Source organism: Euprymna scolopes, chromosome 5 (assembly GCF_053919585.1).
Source record: "Euprymna scolopes isolate OS-2025 chromosome 5, ASM5391958v1, whole genome shotgun sequence".
Lineage (NCBI taxonomy): Eukaryota > Metazoa > Mollusca > Cephalopoda > Sepiida > Sepiolidae > Euprymna > Euprymna scolopes.
In genome coordinates, this window is record NC_136486.1 from 39209962 (window position 1) to 39230754 (window position 20793).

A 20793-nucleotide genomic window follows, 5' to 3' on the forward strand; every position below is an offset into this window, starting at 1 on the left:
TTTTTTTCACGTTAATCTCATCGATTACAAACTTTAATTTCTAATTAAAAAAAAAAGGTAAATTTTTACGACGTGACTCAGCGTCTTTTAACCCCTAAAAAAATTAGGACCTACTTTTTTGGGACCCTAATACGTTTAAACAATCTTTATAAATAATATGAAAGAAGTAATTTCGAAAAAAAGAAAATTAGCATTTTAAAGTGGGGGATCACTTTTTTATATAAATTAAACGTAAAAATGAACACCAATTTTGGCCACAAAGCATTCAACGAGATATATCATCTCTAGCATTTTTTTTTTTCAAATTTAGCGATCGAGATGGATGGGGCAAAACATGACAAATACAGTTTTTTTGTTTGGTGGGCGTGGGAATTACATTTGAAACATAAAATAATTATAAATTTAATTAATTTTTATGACACCATTCTGTACTTTCACCTTACACTTTTATAAACAAAATGAACCCCAACATATGACAAATTCATTTTTGTTATTTTGGAGGGAGATTACATTAGAAGCATAAAATGATGAAAAATTTAATTTAATTGTTTTGAAATTAATTGTTGATAGATCTTCATTTTTTTTAGGAGTTCTATCTACTTGGTTATTTTTATTTATTTATTTATTTTTGCGATCACACGGGCATTCGCTGTTATCTTTAGTGAAACAAAAGTTCTAATGATTTATTTTTAATTATTTATTTTTAGGGTGGGTATTTATAGTACTCAATATCCGGGAAATAGTTTATTCTATCTGTATCCATTCTGCCGAAATATCTGGTGGAGAGGGTATCAGGTACTTCTTCTTTTAAGGAACGATTAAATTTACATGTTTTTATCCGTTCTTTTATTTATGGAATTGTTGTGAGGGTATCCATGTTAACCATGATGAAAATGATTAGTGTAGTAGCAGGTGTGTTCCAAACGGAACTGTATGTAAACCCAGGCAACGCTGGGTACTCATGCTAGTGCTTGATAATCTTATTTTAATTGAATTAATATTAAATTGTTTTGGATGGTGTCCAGCCTTTCAGGATCGTAAAATATATTTTAATTTATGCAGATTTCGTATTATTTCAGAACCAATTCTGTATTGAATATTATAGTCTAAAGAAGCTTTGAGTAAAAAAAATGTAAAAATAAAGAATACGGTTTAAATACCCCCCCCCAAAAAAAAAAAATAAATAAATAAATTTAACCTATCTCAGACTTAGCACTTCCATAAGCCGACTTCTAAAAATGTCTACAATTACAAAAGAGAATTCAACTATATAAGGATGAAAAAAAGCAACAACAAAAAACCTTAATTAAAATTGTTAAATAGAAAACGGGGATCATCAGCTGCCTACCATGTAGCTGTTTCAGAGATTTAAAAACAGGACTGCTGTAAAATACATGACTCACTAGTGGAAAATACTACTTTCCCAATAACAAAATGTACATACAATACAGTTACTATTTATACTAATATATAAAAAAAATGAAGTATTAATAATATATATGTATACGTAAATTCAATAATAAGATTATAAGATCTATTCTGCGATATGCTAATTAGCATATAAATTTATGAGAATAAAAATGCATAAAAGCTTAAGTACCTTTGGTACCAAATATATATATTAATATTGATTTCCAAAGTTTTGGAAAAAAATTAACTTAGGTGCCATCAGCTAGAATCGAAACCAAAATATTTAACACTTCAATCACGTTCCTTACCATTTGAGTTATCGACAGATAGATAAGATTTTAAATTAAACCACTTCAAGCTGTGAATGTATTTGCATATATGCAAAAGTAATAAAATATGTCAGCAAGTTAAAATGAACAATTCTGCATTTCAACTTGTCAACCTATTTCTGTACGTACTCTTCATCTGTCTAAATAAAGATTTTACTTTTACTTCCTTGTGTATGATTACTTTTTCCTGTTAATTTCAGTTTTATGTAATCAATAGTGTAAGAGTTTAGCTGTTAAATATTTACACATACATAGATACACCTACTGTTTTATTTATATAAATTTGGCAGAATATTAGACAAACAGAATCGAATAAATTAATTATATTCGACCAAATGCTTTTAGTCTTAAAATTTGTTTGAATTTATTTTTTAAATATTCTTAGCTTATTACAATTATTATAAATAGCTGTCCCACAATGCATTAGTTGTTTGAAATTTTATAATATTAATCTATTAGTCACCGTAAAAATAATATTTTACAATCAAAGAGCACCCCTCAAACTTAATGAGTTATTCTCCTTTACCAGTACTGTTACTGGGGGCATTTTCCAAGATGAGAAACTGAATAACTTTTTTTATCTGTTTAAATCCATCATCACATTTTATGTTCAGTAATAAATTATCTTTATCAAATTATATTCAATAAATTTACTATTGTGTCGTTTGTTATTGTTTAGTCATAATTTAATACATAATATATCATCTACAAGCTAAGTCCACTACGTAGCCACTTTTATCGTCTGTTTATGATTATGGCTGGTCATTAGGGATATTTTCACATTCCTTTCTCCAACACCATAACATAATAATTACACAATACACATGTTAAACATCAAACTGATGAAAATAGTCAACATCTGTGTTATCAAAGTTTTAAAATTTAACTCTTTAACCTTTTCATTTTTTTTTTTAATTACTTGCTTTGAAAAAAAAACAATGTTTTAGTAGGTTATATGCCTGACATTTTTCTGTTAATGATATCCTCCACTTTTTTAATGAAGAGCCGTGTGTGTGTGTATATATATATATATATATATATATATATATATATATATATATATAATTATTACTATAATTACTACAGACACTAGTGTTTCATCCTTTCGGTCATCATCAGTGCATAGTTATGATTATAGCAGGCCGGAAGATTCAAACCCAGTCACGAAGCTATCTTTTGCTCCATTAGCAAAGAACAAATCACATGGCCAACGTTAACAGTGGGGAAAACACTTGGAATTAACATTTCTATAAATATCTAGACGGCTAGAGTGATCTTATGATTATAACATCATGATCTGCGCATGCAAGCATAAGTGATCGACTTTAATTTCAACTTAGTGTTCAACCATAAGAATTGAGTTCTTAATGGGGCTGACATAATTATTACTCTAATTATTCTGACATAATTATTACTCTAATTGTTTTTGATATATATATACTAGCATTTCGGCCCGGTGTTGCCCGGGTGTTTGGAGGTGTACGTTGAGCAAAAAAAACAAAAAAACGGTAAATTTTTTTAACTTTGACCCCTATTATAACCCCTTAACATTTATTGTTTTGGGCTCAAATCAAGTTATTAAGTTAGATCCGTGTCCAAGGAACCTATACTTAAAATTTCAAGTGTATAGACCGAAAATTTTCGGAGGAGTTTGGTAGTTCTCAAAGGTCAAATCGTTGAACTTTGACCCCTTAACAGCCAAATTTCTGGCCGAAAACCGATCACATCGATTTTCCCAAATCTCAGTACCTTGTATATCAAATTTTCAATCTGTAGACTTAAAATTGACATTGCGTAGGGAAATGTACACACACACACGTTCACTTTTATATATATACTAGCATGGGTGCCCGGTGTTGCCCGGGTATTTGGAGGTGTATGTTGAGCAAAAAAAAAAAAAAAAAAGCGGTAAATTTTTTTAACTTTGACCCCTATTATGACCCCCTAAAATTTATTGTTTTGGGCTCAAATCAAGTTGTTAAGTTAGATCCATGTCCAAGGAACCTATATCTAAAATTTCAAGTGTTTATGCCCAAAATTGTCGGAGGAGTTTGGTAGAGTTCTCAAAGGTCGAATTGTTAAACTTTGCCCCCTTAATAGCTACATTTCTGGCCGAAAACGGATTACAAAGATTTTCCCAAATCTCAGTACCCTGTATATCAAATTTCGAGTCTGTAGACTGAAAATTGACAGTTATTGCGTAGGGAAATGTACACGGGCACACACACGTTCCCTTTATATATATATATATATATATATATATATATATATATATATATAAATTTGGCTCGTCATACAAAAAAAAAAAGAGTTGTCAGGCGAATTCAGACAACCCCTTACTTTCAGTCTATTTCTATAATGCAAGGTTTCATTTTTTTTTCCTTTCAGTTTTCAATAGTTTTGTATTTTTACTTTTTTTCATCTGAAGTTTGAGACATTTTCTGTTTTCTACTTCACTAATTCAAACATTATTTGGATATTGTTGCAAACACTGGCGAAACATAATTTGATTAATTTTTTTTTTTTAATTAAGTGCAAAGTTGTAATTCCTGTTGGTTCACAAACTTTTAGGTTATTTCCGATAAACTCACATAATCCCCTCCCATATATATATATATATATATATTATACAGTGTACTTGATAAGTATATTGCATTTTGATCAAAGGGGACACAATTACGTTGTAGGATTTTCATTTGCACTAGACAAATATATTTAATACTTATTTGAAAATTGAGACAAACACCACATAATCATACATATGTTTCTGAATATACATTACTCAGGACACTTGGATAAGTATATTTCATTTCCAATCAGATCAAAGAGGGCACAACATTATCGAGGTTTGTATTTGTGTTTGACATCCATAAAAGGGAAATACAATGTTTTACATTATTTTATTTATAACTTGAAAATTATAGAAGTTATGAGAATAGAAATGCTAATTAGAAGTTCAGGGCTGGGAGCATAAAATCCTCATTGATCCCTGAGAGATGTTGGGTCTGCCTTGAGTGTTTTGAACACTAATTTCAACTAAAGTCATTTTACTTACATCCCTAACCATCCAATTAACGCCAGAGCCTACCCTAAAAATTGAATACATGTAAAAATATAACAAGAAGAAAGGCAACATAGTTTTATAGGCTTAGTGCAAAAGGACGGCTTTTTTGCTAATAGTGTGTTAATGCTAAAATTATTTTATCTATATTTTTCTTAATCTGTATGGTCCACTTTTTCTTTGAAAATTATTAGGCTGATCTGACTGAAATTTTGTATGGACCTTTATGATAAGGTGTAGCAAACTAAGCATTATGGCATCCGTTCGATGCACAGGTAGGGGTTAATAGGGATTAGTATTTATTGCAAAAATACACACAAATCAAACTATATTCAACCATCAATTTGGCATAAAGCATTTACCCTGAGTCAACAGGCTATAACTTTTGCCCGTTGTTAACCATGTGATAATTTCAATAAAAGTGTTAGTTTTTTTGCTTTGTTTTTAACTTTAGTTTTACTTTTTTTAATTGTTAAATTTTTTTTTTTTTACTTTGTTTTCCAGTTTTAATTTTAGTTGTTTCTCTTTCTATTTATCATTTTTATGTTTATTTTGGTATGGGTTAATCTTTTTTTTTTAATTGTAAGACTAGCAGAGAGACCCGACATTGCCTGGGATTGAATGATGATCAACGAATATTTCACACTTCTATATTTTTACTATCATCGAAATAAGTGAAATCGACTGTGGGGAGGAAGCTTCACATGCCTCCATGCAGTAATTTAGTCCAAAATATGTTATTCTACATTGCACTCTAGAGAATCTACTGTTTCTTTTATAAATTTATTTTTTATAACCTTCTTTTCAGCTAACAAATAAAAATCATTAAGTAATTTACGTGTGGGTTTGAACCTACAGACCATGACATGCAAAGAAAAAACAAAACAAAAAGAACACGTAAATTTTTAAGTCTTATAAAGTTCTTTGTAATTAACAGAAAAAAAATTAAGAAATTTACGTGTGGAGTTTGAATCTACAGACCATGTCATGCAAAAAAAAAAAAAAAAAAAAATGCTAACAATCACAGTAGAATTTTCGTGGGCCGTTGTTCTATCATTGTTGCTAAGTGACGACATGGAAAAATGGCTTCACCGATTATAGATAAACTAAAATAACGGTTTCAATTATTGATTATCGGTAATTATCGTGGGGGGGTATTCTGAGACAAAACTTAACTAAGATCACTCCCAGACTTATACACTAAAGTACTGTAAATTTTAAAGAAAATCTGTTCAACCGTTTCAGAATCTATAAGGAAAAAACTCACATACATCCATACAAACTTGCATTTATATAATTGTAGAGATAGATTCGTTTCAAGTTATTTATTTTTAGCCTAAATGTTTTTTTTTTAGACTTATTTTGCTACAAATGTTTTACTTTTAATTATTTTAAATGTTTTTTCTTTTTCTTTTTTAGGTAAGTTCCCTTTAGTTGTGTACGAATTGAACTGTGGCTCCTCTCCAAGGTAAATTCGCCTGTAATTGAATCATCTTGAAATAATCTCTTGTCTGCTTCCACTGTTACATTCACAGGTCAAAAACTAGCAAATATTTCCATCTCTCTGTTCGAGTCGGTCTTAAAGAAAATCAATAATAACTGAACCTTATCTCTGTGCAAAATTTTAGACTAAAACAAATGATTTGAAATGTCTGGCATTTAAACTTATTTGGACTATTCGTTTTACAATTATCAGAGTTTGCTTTGGAAAAAAAATAGCATCTTCTATCTATTATATTAAAGGAGTCGTGTATGTGTTTGTATGTCTGCTAAAAACTTGTCATACGCATCCGACTTGGTTGAAACCAGTATCATCTGAAAGAACAATGTTTCATAATATGTGAAAATTAGAAAGAAAAAAAAGATTAATTCTGTGGTGGTCAACTAGACCACTTTTTGGAAGTAGGGAATCCTTTTTCACGTTGCTTTTTTCGCAAGTCACACATGCATATCAAACTAAAACTATGTTTAAAAAGCTTATTTTGCAATGTCATGACGTCATAAGCACTCGTGGTTATGTGGGCAAGAGCGTTTGTCCCTAAGTTTTTGCTGTCTTCCCTCTTTCGCGTTCCACGTCCAAGCCCAGACACAGCACTCTTTTTTTTTCTTTTTTTTTTTGTGCAGTTGCACGGGCACTCCCTGCTATTTTGATTGAAAGAAAAATGTTTGTCACATGAAGAAACCTGTCTGGTTGCAGGTCTTAACGAATTACCTGACCCAAACTTAAGAATCTAAATTTATCAGGGCTTTACATTGTGAATGATTTTTTTTCCAAGTGGCAACTAGAAATAATAAAATGCTTATCCTTTGGCAATTGTGTTTTTTCATCGATAATCTTCCAAAGTTCATTACTGAGTGAAAAATGTCTTTTCAACCTTCATTTACTTTTTTAATAAAACGTGTAAAGTCAAATTATTTAATCAATAAAATGTTTAATAGAACAATATGCTTTTTTTTTTTTTTTAAACGAAGATTATTTTAAAATATCTGAAGAATTTTAAATGTTTGTTTTCAAGTTTCAATATAAAATTAGGTGTATATTTAGAATTACACTAAAAAAAAAAAAACGGAAAAATCTTTATGATGTACATACTCGTCACGGAACGAACATGTCATATTCTAAAAATCATGAGTTTGGCTAGTAACTTTTCTATTTGACTAGTAAATGAAAATTTCTAGTTGTAAAAGGTCAAATAAAGATACATTTGTTCGTAATAGCCTGCTTATATGCATACTCTAGAGAGCTTCACCATATGCTAAGAAACAAAATTCTGACATTTCTCACAATCTTGTGCCAATCTTTCAGCTGTCAGGAATAGCATATTAATCTCCACCCTTATTGGATTGGCTCATCTTTTTGGTGGTCATCTTGATCTTTCTTGAATGTAATTTTCTTGATATGATTTCTTTACATAGTTGGAGTTTGGTAACCAGGAAACGTTCGAACAAATGTTGATTTAAAAAAATTTTTTTTTTTTTTTTGTAGTTAAAAATGGTATCAATGGATTTGTTAATATTAAGCCTCTGTTTGATATCTGCATTTCTTCATCTATCTCACAAAGTTATTTCAAGGACAGTGCAATGTTTTCAACAACTCAATAAGTCTTTATATATACGTGCAACTGTTTATGCATGTTCTTTTTGTTTGTTTGTTTTTTTTTTGTTTTTTTTACAAATTTTCCACTTTTCATGAAGGAAATAGCATAAGGGAAATGTTCGTTGAGTTTTCTTCAAGGTTTTATTTTGGAGAGAATAGACTTAGGAGAGAGAGATACTGTTATCGTAACTCATTATTTACTTCTTAAACTTAACTTTCTTACTTAACAAAATGAGTGATATAGATGGAAATGAGTGATGTAGACAGACAGGAACTCGAGGTAACCTTCAGCTTAGATTATTCTACATTATTGGCCATGTCTCATTCGCATGGTTTCCAAAGAGAAACTGATCTGAAAACCTTAGTTTTTTCTTGCTTAAAATATGTGACATAATTCATCATTTGGCTCCTCTTTTGTCTATAGCATTCGGCTACTGTGCCCTGCCTCAAATTTATGTCACCTGTCTCTGGGAACGATTCTGTTTACAGATTAAGGTTATCTTGATACGCACTAAATGTGCTCTTGTCAAAATTCACACTAGCTACCTTAATTACCGCTGACGTAGGGTCCCTAATATGCAACAATAGTTTTTAAACATTTAATTCCAGACATTGAGCTTTCTCTCGTGCTTTACCAGTATAGTCCATGTTTCACTTGTTTATATAGCAATAGGAATTTAGTCTATTTCACCTATGGTTTAAAGGAGAAAAGATGAAATACCTTAAGTGTAGTTGTGAAAATTGCAGAATAACCTTAAAAAATGTGTATACGATGTGTTAAGCCCATAGTTTGCACAAGTGACAATGATGCAGCTTTTGTTTCACCATTAATATAAATTAAAAAATGAAAGCTGTGTATGTTTATCATCCAAGGAAATTAAATAAACATTTCCATTATTTAACGCACAAAGTACCGAATGACATTACAGAATGTAACGGAAATCCTTTTTTTTTATCTTCCTTTCGTCCTTTACACCAACTGTTGTGTAGCTGACTATTTTTCGATGATGTTATTTAGTCTCTATAAAGTTCGCTATTGGTTTATTTTCTGCGCACACATCATCATTTAGTTTTGATGTTGCGCTGGTGCTACCATATCAGACACTGTCTGAAGATTGACTTAAAATGCACCAAACATTAATGTTGTTTGTTTGTTTTTTTCCTTTCCTTTTTCAAAACTCAATAATGTTCTACAAAGGCAATGACAAAAATTTTCCTCTACAAAACAACCAAACAAAACACCATGAATAAATATTTAAAAATACAAAGAAATTAAAGCATAAAATTTTTGACTAAAATGACCAGATTCAGCATTAAATATTCCCAAAAGGGTTAATATGGCAAATAGAAAAATGACCAGGCAAATAAGGTGTTGCAAGTGACAACCTCAGGCAATGTCTTGTGATAAAACTTGCATTACACTCTATGCAATGAATTTTCTCCGCCTTCACTGGCCATGTTTCACTTTCATGGAATAACACACTACGTACATATGTGTGATAGACTTTTCTCTTTGTCGACAGTGGTAACACTCTGCTGGTAAGTAATCGCAGAAGCTCCCAAAACTTAGTTCTCTGAGCTCGATCTAGAGTTTAAAGATCTGAACTTATCTTCAGTAACAACGTTAGTTTTCCAACCAGTTGCTGTTCTGACTTCGAGTTCTGGACCCTTTTAACCTTTCATGGTTTGGATGTTGAAAATTACCTAGAAGACCAATGGGGTTCACACGGACCCCACCATTCTTTTAAGTCAGATAAAGACATAATGTATGAACTCAGAATTGCCAGACTTTACATGTGTATTCTTCAGATATTTTTGTGATGAAAACCTATATTATTTTTCAATATATTGTACAAAAAATATTGAAAAACACCTTTATTAAAAAAAAGTTATTTTTTTTTCTCAATTAAACAAATATGAGCAACTAAATATTAAAAAAAAAAAATGGCAAACCTGTTATTGATTTGAGAAATAATAATATGGAACAATATATATGTATATGTACATTATGTAGAATGATCTAACCTTGGAAAACACAGTTTTTTAAATTGCACAAAACAAAATAGAAATGGAGTAAAGATACAGAAGCCCGGTAGTGTTTCTAAGGAGTCCAGAGGTATATTTTGGGGTTCTAATTGAAATGAATTATCCCCAGCCATTAATAATTGTGAATATGAGCATTTTTCTCGTTAAATAGCGAAAGATATTTACTACTACGCTACTCGCTGGGGTTTCTAAAGACCCCATCAATCCATGAAGGGTTAAAGTGTTTTTGCAAGTTTGTTATAGATCTACACATTTGCTTGCCAATATCAGAGAAATGAATTGGTTATTTCAACAAGTGCTACTTGCAGTTGAACATGAAAACTGTTGCAGTGTCCATAATTGGTTTCCCAAGATTGTGACTTTTTTTTTTTTTTAAATTTGAATTAATACAACAGTTTTGAAGAGAAATAAAGAGTTTTTGTCTTGGAAAAATAAACATTGATATATAAATAAATATAGATAACAGATGAGCCTACTACAAAGTTATTTCCTTTTTGCCGCCCCTTTTAATACTTGGTAGGTTTGAATAAATGATTTAGGCCCCATAGGTAGTAGCACTGTTACTAATCATTTCATTGCAATGGAGGTGCTAATTTGCATAGAAATGGTGGTGGTTTTTTTGCTAGCCAATCAAAATCAATCTCTGGTGACAGCCATATAAGATTCATATCTACCAACAGTAGTTTGTTTGCTTCTTTTTTGCAGGCGTTCAAGGGGTGGGGCTAAAACGATCATATGTTAAATGGAAGAGAATGTTGGCGCATTCGAAATTAGTGATTTTGAGGATATCTGTATCTGAGAGCAAGGAAAGCAGTACTGTTATTTTTTTTATTTATTTTTTTTTTCATTATAAAACCCTGCTTGAAAAACATTTAAACAATCACATAATCATCAGATAATTTCAGATTCACCAGTTCGTTATAATCACACACTAGTTAATATTTAGTGTAATAAAACTAATATCTTTACATCTATTCTAATTAAAAATATATTATGCGTATTATTTGGATTCTTCAGACTTCTGTTTTCATCTTGAGTGTTATTTTCACAATGTTTCAGTTAATGTAACCTCCAATCTTATTCAGGTGTGTTTTGTCAAACTCCGGAATCGTTCTCTTGAACTCTGGAATTTTCACCATGGATTAAATAAAGGGTTACATTAAAAATTCCATGCATAATCCCAAAGAATCCAAATAATATGAATAATCAATCCTCATCTCAAAAATTATGGCTTATGCTCATACAACTTTTGATTGTTGTCCAATTCATAGTTTGTATAAATTCCAGTACGAAAGCAACCTTCTCATGCCTGCACTTTTTATTATGTTGTACTAGCATGGGTCATTCTGATACAATATGAGCTAAGTTTTCTTCCCTTTTATTACACAATCTACACATTCATGATTCTGCAGTTTTGTCGAAGTGTTGGATGCCATTAGGGTACTCTCGATAGATCTCATGAGACTACCCCTTGTTAACTAAGATTGATCCCAAACCGTGATAAGTGATGGAATTTTGTTCTCAAATATGTGTTGAAGCTCTCTGCAATATGCAAATAAGTCAAGTCTTGGGATACTAATTTAACTAATCTAGATATAAACTGTTTCTGCTAGTCGAAATCCAACGGACAATATATGATAGATTTATTTGTTTGCAAAAATTATGTTAATTATGGTTGTATTTTTTTTTTTTTGTCATGTTTTTTTTTTTTTTTTTTGGTGGGGGGGGTAGAGTTATTAATTCTGATGTGAAAAAGTATTGATTATACAAAAGAACAGGAAATAAAAAATATATATTATTATTCTTGAAATGACTGAATATTGCTGATAGCATGTTTCATAATTTTCTCTGTTTCCTCTGATAGATTTTTGTTAATCAACAATGGTTGGAGTGGAAAAAATGCAGCTGTATTGAAATCAAAATCTATTGTGCAATTATTTGATATAAAACCCATTTCTGAACCAATAATTTATATCCTCTCGATTTTTTTTTTTTTTACAAAAAACTGAATCCACTGCTTAAAGGAAATGAGAAGAAAGATTCCTTGAAAACCTGGAAAAATCTCAGAGCCGTAGAAGAGAAAATTTCTTTATAGAAGATTCATTTAACTATGAATAAGAAATTAAGAACAAGTTCTTCATTCAAAACTGCACTGATCAAAAGATTTGCAAGTACAAACTACAGAGTTAATTTTAATGCATTATGCATATTTGCAGTTGCACCTGCTGAGTGTTTGTGCACCAGTGAAGATACTGAGTGGTCAGACAATGCTACTGAGAATCACGCTGAATGAAGTAATGAGTCATTCCTGGATACATCATATGTGCTCAAGTATGGAATTAACTCGACCCCCCCACTCTCTCTCTCTCTCTCTCTCTCTCTCTCTCTCTCTCTACCTCAGTCAATGATTTACTCACCTTCCAGACTGTGAGCTATCCCATCATATGTGGATTTAGTTCAATTTTTTACTCATAGGCGTGGATTGTTTATATCTTAAGTATATATACATGGTGTTCAAGGCAAATTTTGACATTTTTATTTTTTAAGAAAAAAAGGTGATATCTATGCCAATAATTGATGAACTTTCAAAATTTAGAGTGCATCCCTTATAGTTTCATTTACCAAGTACAGCTCACTTATAGAAGATATTCTGAACCGCCACCACAGCTTAATGGTGGAACCTGAAACGTGCAGTCTTTATGGTATCCTTTGAGTAACATGTAAACATCAGTTTGATCCTAGCAATCAGCTTATCCTTGATATTGCAGGTGGTACAGATGGTGCTTTTCTCAGCTGTGTCCAAATACATGTCCATGAGACTGCAGCTAGGAGAGTTGGAGGAGAGGACAGTCAGATGTTAAAAATTCATAAAACAGACAAATGAAAAAAAAAAAATGAAGCACACCTCATTAGTTCAATTTGTTTAGAGAACAAAATGAACACAAGAAATAAGAAGCCAAAAAGTTAACTTTTTACAGTTTGCATACAGCTAAAGTAAGGTTTTGAAAGCAATAGAAACATATTTTTCACTACTTTAAAAGCACCATTGCTAAATGATCTTCAGAAAAACTAATTTTATTGCTATCCAAAATGAACTTACTGTCTTAAGTTATCTCCCTTTGTAGTAAGATATAAGAGTTCTGTTTCTTTGTGATTAGTGATCTTGCATTTTGTTGTTGTTGGTTATTGATTAAACGAAGATGACGATTTGCACAAAAAGACGAATGTCTATAACTTATGTGAAAAGTAAGCTAATAACTCTAACCGTTTATATTTAATGCAGCCAAATAAATTCTTATCAAGTTCTTGATTGCAAAATTATATTTATTCAAGTCAAAATAACTCTCATAAAACCCTAAAAACAGTAGCACAAAAAATTAATTATTAAAAGTTTTGGATAACATTTCTGTTTGGATCATTTAGACTGCTGGTCTCATTTTGGCTGATATTTTTTCCGACCATTTTGACCAATATAGATCTCGTGAACTAAAAAAAGAATTGGTTTTGAGGTTTCATATGGGTTCTCAAATTCGACAAAAAAATTTTTTCAACTTTCAAAAGGTTGGAGGTTAGATTTACTGAAACATTGTGAAAAATAAAAACCAAGATAAGAACAGTAGTTCAAATAATATCTTTAAAAGCGTATTATCTACATAATTTTATCAATTTTTTCAAAATGTAAGTATTTAATCAATACTTGTGCCTTTTTTTGAAAGAATAAAATAATTAAAACATGGGCTTTCTTGGAAGGATTTAGGCCCATTGTAGTGTTAGGGTTTGAACGGAATCATTTATAATTCAGTAAAAATAAATAAAAGGTCTTTTTTTTTTCTTATTAAAAGAAAATAAATAAATAACTCTCCTGGGCAACGTCAGGTATACATTGCCAGTTTAGAATAAATTGTTACCTGCTGAATTTTCTGGCTAAAATACATATTTCTCTGATAAATCATTAATTTTCCCATTTTGTTTTAGTTTACTTGTTTATAATTTTTTTTCACTTTAAACAAGGCATATTGACACTGGATGTAAGGGGCTACTATTTGGCATTGTGTTTAACAGGGGACTGTGAGTAGTACAGTCAGGCATGCAGAAGGGAATTCAAATGTCTAGCAGTCCAAAAGAAGAAACTATTAGAGTAGAAGGCTTTCTGGCATCTAAGGACATTGTAGGGGTGGAATTTTGCTACTTATCAGGTTAGTTGGAAGTATGTATGCCGTGCTATAAGTTCATCAGAGCACATTCCATTAAAGTACTTGTAAAACAGACATAGGGAAGCAAAATTGCAGTGATGGGACTGAGATTGGAGCTTGGCCGATAGATTGGCATCTATTAGATTTGAGACCATTTTTTAGACCTTGTCCAATAAGGAAAGATTTGTGGTAGATGCACCAGCCCAGATGTGGCATTGTAAAGATATAGAGTACTCTTTCTTTGGTGTGAATAATTTTCTAGCATGGTAGAAGGATCCACTTTCTTTGCAGCAGTCTTGGCAATGTCCTCTAAGCTTCAACCTCTGTCCCATCGATGAAATATTGCATCCCTCTGCCTTTGTGCCCCCACGACTTGAGCACCCTCGACAAACCCGACAGGCTGCTACATCCCACCCCCACACTGTAGAGATCCCTAGATGTAAAAGATCTTTCTACTCCAATAGTTTCTTCCCCAGAACCGCTAGACTTTGGAATTCCATTCCAGGTCCCTGCTTCCCCAACAGTACTGACGTGCAGAAGTTCAAGTGTAACATGAATCGACATCTTGCTGCTGCCCAAATCCCTACATAGTACCCCAGTAATTGTTGCCCCTGATAGTAGCCCCCTACACCAAAGTGGCAATTTGCCTTGTTTGGGGTGAAAATGTAATAAAAAAAATAAAAAATAAAAATATTTGTTTCAATTCTTGTTACCTGTGAATGTTAAACCAAGGAATTTGAAGGATAAGCTGTCGGGTGGGATGTTAATTATGTCTCAGGCTGTTACTTTTTCTAGTGTATTTAAAAAAATAAATAAATAAAGTGAGGTTCAATATATAATTTTAATCAGGATGGTAGGGGACATGATGCAATGTTGCATGGAGAGAAATGACATTATGGATGTGTAATGTGAGCTTTAGTCTGGCTTAGATCTAAAGGAAAATTAAATCTGAACAGTATAGTGATTATGTATGTGTGTGCAGAACAGGAGATTTTGTTGGTATAGTCACATTAGGTTAGTAGATGTAGAACAGTTAAGCTAGCAGTCAGTTGGCAGAGGAAGTGATGAAGATGGATTTAAGAGAAAAATAAACACTTGAGCAGAGATAGATTAACTTGAAAATCAATTTCTAAAAGCAGTCAAACCATGCCAGCATTTAAAATGAGCATTGAACTGGATATGATAATGATAGTCATTAATATTCATAGAATTATTTTATAATTGAATACCTTTTTTACTTACTGTTTAAACAGATGCATTTTCCCGCTTTTTTTCCTCTGGTATGATCTGTAATCATTAACAAAATCAAGAAGCACAATTATTTGAATAATTGAGATTCTGAGATTAACTATCAAGACAGTACGACTGTTTGCCATTTCTTTTAGAATTGACATTTTTCCCCTCCGGTCCACTTGTCTTTTCTTCTTTTGGACTAAATAACATTGGATTGAACAAAGGAAGGCTAAAAATGTATAAAATAAATTATCTCTTTAATACAATTGAGTGTTGTATTTTTCAAAAATTTCAAACCCTCTGGGATGTAAAAATATTTGTGAATATAATTTTTTTTATTCATTATCACCAAAGTACACAAGTATATTTGAAAAAAAATATCCCAAAGCCAAGTACGATTCTATTTTTGATTGACATTGAAAATTCTGCTGTCGCATAGAATTCTTTGGGTTTGTATTACTGTACACATAGATTCGAAAAAGTTGTCAAAAAACAAATATATAACAAATAAATGTTATCAAAGGCAAGATAAGTTACTTTTCTACCAAACTGGATATATTTTTCGTGTTTTTATTCAATGTAACATGTTTATTCAGCTCGAAAACCATACAGTGTATACCGATGTATTGGAATATTCAAGATGGCGTCTTGTTCTCTCTTTAACACGGTAAGTGTGGGAAAAGATGTTATAAATAGAAAACCGGATAAAATACTGTTAAAAACTTGCTCAATATATGTTACCGTGACATAGGTTGACATATATTCGGCGGGTTTTTAATAGTATTTTGTATAGTTTTTTATTTATAACACCTTTTTCCAAACTTACGGTGTTAAAGAGGGTGTGAGACGCTATCTTGAATTTTCGAATACATCGGTAAACACTGCATGTTTTTCGAGCTGAATAAATATGTTACATTGAATAAAAACACAAAGAATATATCCAGTTTGGTAGAAAAGTAACTTATCTTGCCTTTGATAACATTTATTTGTTATATATTTGTTTTTTGACAACTTTTTCGAATCTGTGTGTACAGTAATACAAACCCAATTCTTTAAATTGCTCCATTATTTATAGCTTCCTTCTGTAAAACATTTTCTAAATATGATTTTTTTTTCTGTATCTAAAGCAAGCAAGTAAGATTTGGAGAAAGTTATCATTTACTAGCTTATAAAATATAGAATCTTGCAATTTTATTAATAATTTTACCCATAAAATGGTAAAATTGAAAAAAAGAGAAAGAATTTATTGAACAAAGATTTTAAAATTACTTTCATTCTCTCCATTTTTTGAGGTCTTTGAAAAAAAAAACAAAAAAAACGATACAATGTATTTGTGGAATTTATGATGTATTTTAATTTTACTTTCGTTACGATCTAAGCTATTTAAACACTTTAAAAACATTTTGTGCTGGTTTTTCACACTCCTGCTTTTTACAATTTATTATAATATTCAATGCATCCCTAGCATCCAAAAACTTCTATAAATTACACTGATACTCAAGCTGTTTGCTGTATCCATAGTGCTAATATTTCACAATGCACGAAATAAAAAAAAACAAAAAAAAACGGTTCGATTGGTTCCATATTTCAGTGAATATCTAGGCTTCAACCTGGTCAGCTTCATGGATGAGATGGCACTGGGCAGATTTAGTTTCTTTATGTGTTATGCCAAATGTAGTCAATATCCATTGTGAAATAACGATGTTCTTCAAAGGCGACCATCTTGCCTTTATTATAATAAGCCAATAGATTCTGTTGTAGGACAATAAATACTAGCAATGTTATGCAGTTTATTATGAGCATGCCTATTCGTGTGTGATAAGAAAATGGTTCAGTGGAAAGTTCTTCAACTCAATAGATATGAATCATTTTATTCTCCTTATATTGATATTTTTCGTATAAAAGAATTGGAAATAGACAAGAATTTAATCCGATTGCTCTCTCTCTCTCTCCCCCCCTCTCTCTCTCCTGCTGACTTAACTCTTAATTTTAGATACATCTTACATTTATAAGAGACTTTGTTGGTTGGTCTGTCACGCTTTAGTTTGAAATAGCATTTTCATCACAAAGCATGAATGGACGCATCTTATTTTAGAGGTGTCCAACCATCACTATAAAACTGTCTGTTTGTGTATCTGTCATGTTAAAATTTGGTATAGCATTTTTAGCAATGTATAAAGGTTGCGACTATGGAAGAACACAAGAAATTTGTTGAAGCATTAAAAATAGGTTTAAGTTTTGTTATTTATTACTAAATTATTAGGTAAGCAACTGTATAATTTTTATTGGCATAATTCACATCGACACACTGATTCTCATTAGATCACCAAAGTTAAGCAACATTGAGCCGGGTCAGTACTAAAATGGGTGACCATTTGGGAATTCCAGGTGCTGTATGTGCTCTCTGTTTATCTTTGCATTGTTTCCAGTTGTCTAGCATTCCTCCTTGCCATTGGACTCGAGCAGTGCCAATTCAGGAAAGGTGGGGTTGGAATTGCACAAACTTTGCTTCACAATTACATGCACAGCCAGCCTTACAGAGGGTATCCATTATCTCTTGAGACTGAATGCAGGCATCATCATCATCATCATCATCATATTACTATATATATTTCATTTCCATTTAAAATCCAGTTAGTATTATCAATCTAAAATTGAGAAAAGCATGCTTAAAAGGTGTCAACATTATTTGAATAGGCAAAATCAAAACAAGATGGCGACCGAATATGACCTGGTCTCATGTCATTTTGCTTATTCAACATTCAATGCACTTTATCCATCTCTTTTTTTTTTTCATTAGAATAAATTATAATGGTAATATGAAATTGCGCTGACACAAGTTTACATTCTTATAATAATAATGTTTGTATGTACTTGATGACCTTCAACACCCATTTTGCTATTTTAAATAGCTGGTAATTATTTTTACGGTCCGAAAAATGAGACTGTTTATTTTTTTACAAAAATTTAAATGGCTACAATAAACAAGTTAAAACGTTTGTTTTATTTATTGAAAAAAATATTTAGCTGTGACAAATATTTTTATGGCAAGAAAAGAAAGAAGACGGTAGGTAAGAAACTTGAGAATTTTCATTGGATCCTATTAATCTACTCCTATATAAAAGTCACTTTGTGTGTGTACGAGTTCCTTCCTTATATGTTCCAAAACAGCTGAGCCTATCTTTTGCAAATTTCATACAAAGTTAATTTATATGTTTGGCAGTTTTCTTAGATATGTTTTGTACAGAAGTTCATCTGATAAGTATCGAAAATTGAAAAAATTTGATCTTAAAAATAGCTTTTCTCTCTTATAGATAAAAAAAAAAAGAATCATTTTTGCAGGGGAATATTTTATGTTACATAGGTCAAGGGAGATAATAAAATTTCAGCAAATCATTTCTTCTTTAAAAAAAAACAGATTTATTATAATCTGGAGATATAGTTTAGTGGTAGAACATTCAATTGCAGATCGAATGATTCTCCCTATTCAAGCCTGAGTATACCTCACTATTTTATTTTAATTTTTTCTTATTAATGAGTTCAATTTATGATAAAAGAGGTACCATCTGAAATTGTCACAAGTCATTCTTTTGTTTGGATATTTTAAAACTAAACATTAATCAGAACTGACTTTTCCAGGGCATTCATCGTTATGCCTAAATATCAGCTGACATATTGTAAACAAACACAAATGGAATTTAATCAGCGATATTATCATTATTATGTTTTTTTTTTTTTCGCGAATTAATCCACCCGGTAAATTATACCTTGTAATATATAATAATCAATAGAGGATTTATTCTATAATAATACATATGTAATCTGCATAAACTAAAATATCATGTTTAAGCGTATTATACGACCGGGCAACGCCGGGCTGCCAGCTAGTAAACAATAAATATGACTAAATAAATGTAGCATCAATTTCTTCAATGCAAGAATATTTTTACTACACTAGTGCTTATGTGTCCTTAATGAGTCCTATTGTTATATTGTACATCTGTCATGATTCCAACGATGAAGATGATTTTTTTTTTTTTTATTCCTTTTTCCGGGGGTTGGTATATTCATAAAGAAGAATGGCAATGATGTTAATTTAAAATATGTTATTCACTAGTGAACCTCCTTTTTCTTAAGAGTTACTTCATGTCCCTACAGAGGCTCTCAGAGATCTTAGTTATCAAGAACTTACATCATATCTATCTCATCCAAAATTCTCACAGCAACTGTTCTAATATTAAATACTGCATCACATGATTAAACTAACCAAACAGTTATTCATCCTTCATACAGGGCTTAATCTAATCTCAAGGTAATATGATCCTCTGTAAATCACACCGTATAACCTACTGTACCTGGAGATTTTTTTCTGCACTTAATTTCCAAAGTGATTGCAAGAATTAGGAATGGATGGAGTATGTTCCAGGAACTTCTGCCATTACTAATCAGCAGAGCATTACCACTGTCGAACAAGGCATGTGTATACGTTGTGATAATGTATGAAAGTGGAAGTGAAACCTGGCTAGTGAGGATTGAGGACATACGTTGCATGGAAAGAAATGATACGATGGATGTGCAATGCAAGTTTTAAAGATAGTGTTTGCAGAACAGGAGATTTTGATGATATGGTCATACTGAAAGAATAGATGAGAGTTTGCGTGTAAAATGTGGAACAGTTGAGGTAGCAGGTTTAGTTAATAGATGGGGGGGGTAAACAAAACATGGGAGGAAGTAATAAAAATGGACCTGAGGTAAAGAGGTATAACCAGAGATGGGTTAATTTGACAGTCACTTTCTTAAAGCCATCTAATGCATGGCAGAATGTAAAATTGATGTTAAACCGAATATGATGATGATGATTGTTAGAAATCCCATTTCTAGAAGAAAACATTTGAGTGTTTCCGAATTTCATTGTGCGTTTTACTAACAATATTAGACTTTTTATGATTGTTTGCGAATATTAAAATAAGAATGTTTTTGAAAATATTGTACTTTTATATTGCAAACTTTTTAAAAATGTGTTAATAATTACTTTTTAAATAAGATTGAAATATTATTCCGTGACCATCTGATGGTAGAGAGGCTTGTTGTCTTACTGAAAGTGTGTGTGTGTGTGTGTATATATCTATAAAAGTGAAATTGTCTGTGTGTACATTTTCCTACCAAATTACTCTGTCAATTTTCTGTCTACAGATTCGAGATTTGACATAAGGAGTATTGAAATTTGGGAAAATCTTTTTAATCGGTTTTTGGACAGAAATTTGGCTGTCAAGGGGTCAAAGTTCAATGATTTGACCTTTGAAAACTCTACCAAACTCCTCCGCTAATTTTGGGTTTAAACACTTGAAATTTTAGATCTAGGTTACTTGGACATGGATCAAACTTTTTAATTTGATTTGAACCCAAAACAATAAATTTTAATGG

The 20793-nt window shown here is 31.3% G+C and overlaps 1 protein-coding gene and 1 long non-coding RNA gene across 22 annotated transcripts in view; one reads left to right on the top strand and one right to left on the bottom strand.

Moving 5' to 3' along the window:
* Positions 1 to 20793, top strand: part of LOC145276773 (cyclin-dependent kinase 17-like) — a 534353-nt gene that overhangs the window by 274275 nt on the left and 239285 nt on the right. For 9 of the 21 annotated variants that reach the window (XM_080128036.1, XM_080128049.1, XM_080128031.1 and 6 more), the window contains one exon: positions 6220 to 6268. The exons of the other annotated variants lie outside the window; for them this stretch is intronic. The gene's annotated coding sequence lies outside the window, so the exon portion shown is untranslated. The remainder of the gene's footprint in view (positions 1 to 6219; positions 6269 to 20793) is intronic. 21 annotated transcript variants of the gene reach the window in all.
* The window catches only part of LOC145276779 (uncharacterized), a 42998-nt gene continuing 34855 nt past the window's right edge, over positions 12651 to 20793 (bottom strand). Inside the window, exons 2-3 of the long non-coding RNA XR_013868012.1 lie at positions 15379 to 15423; positions 12651 to 12768 (exon numbers count right to left, since the gene is read on the bottom strand). This is a non-coding gene — a long non-coding RNA (uncharacterized LOC145276779). The remainder of the gene's footprint in view (positions 12769 to 15378; positions 15424 to 20793) is intronic.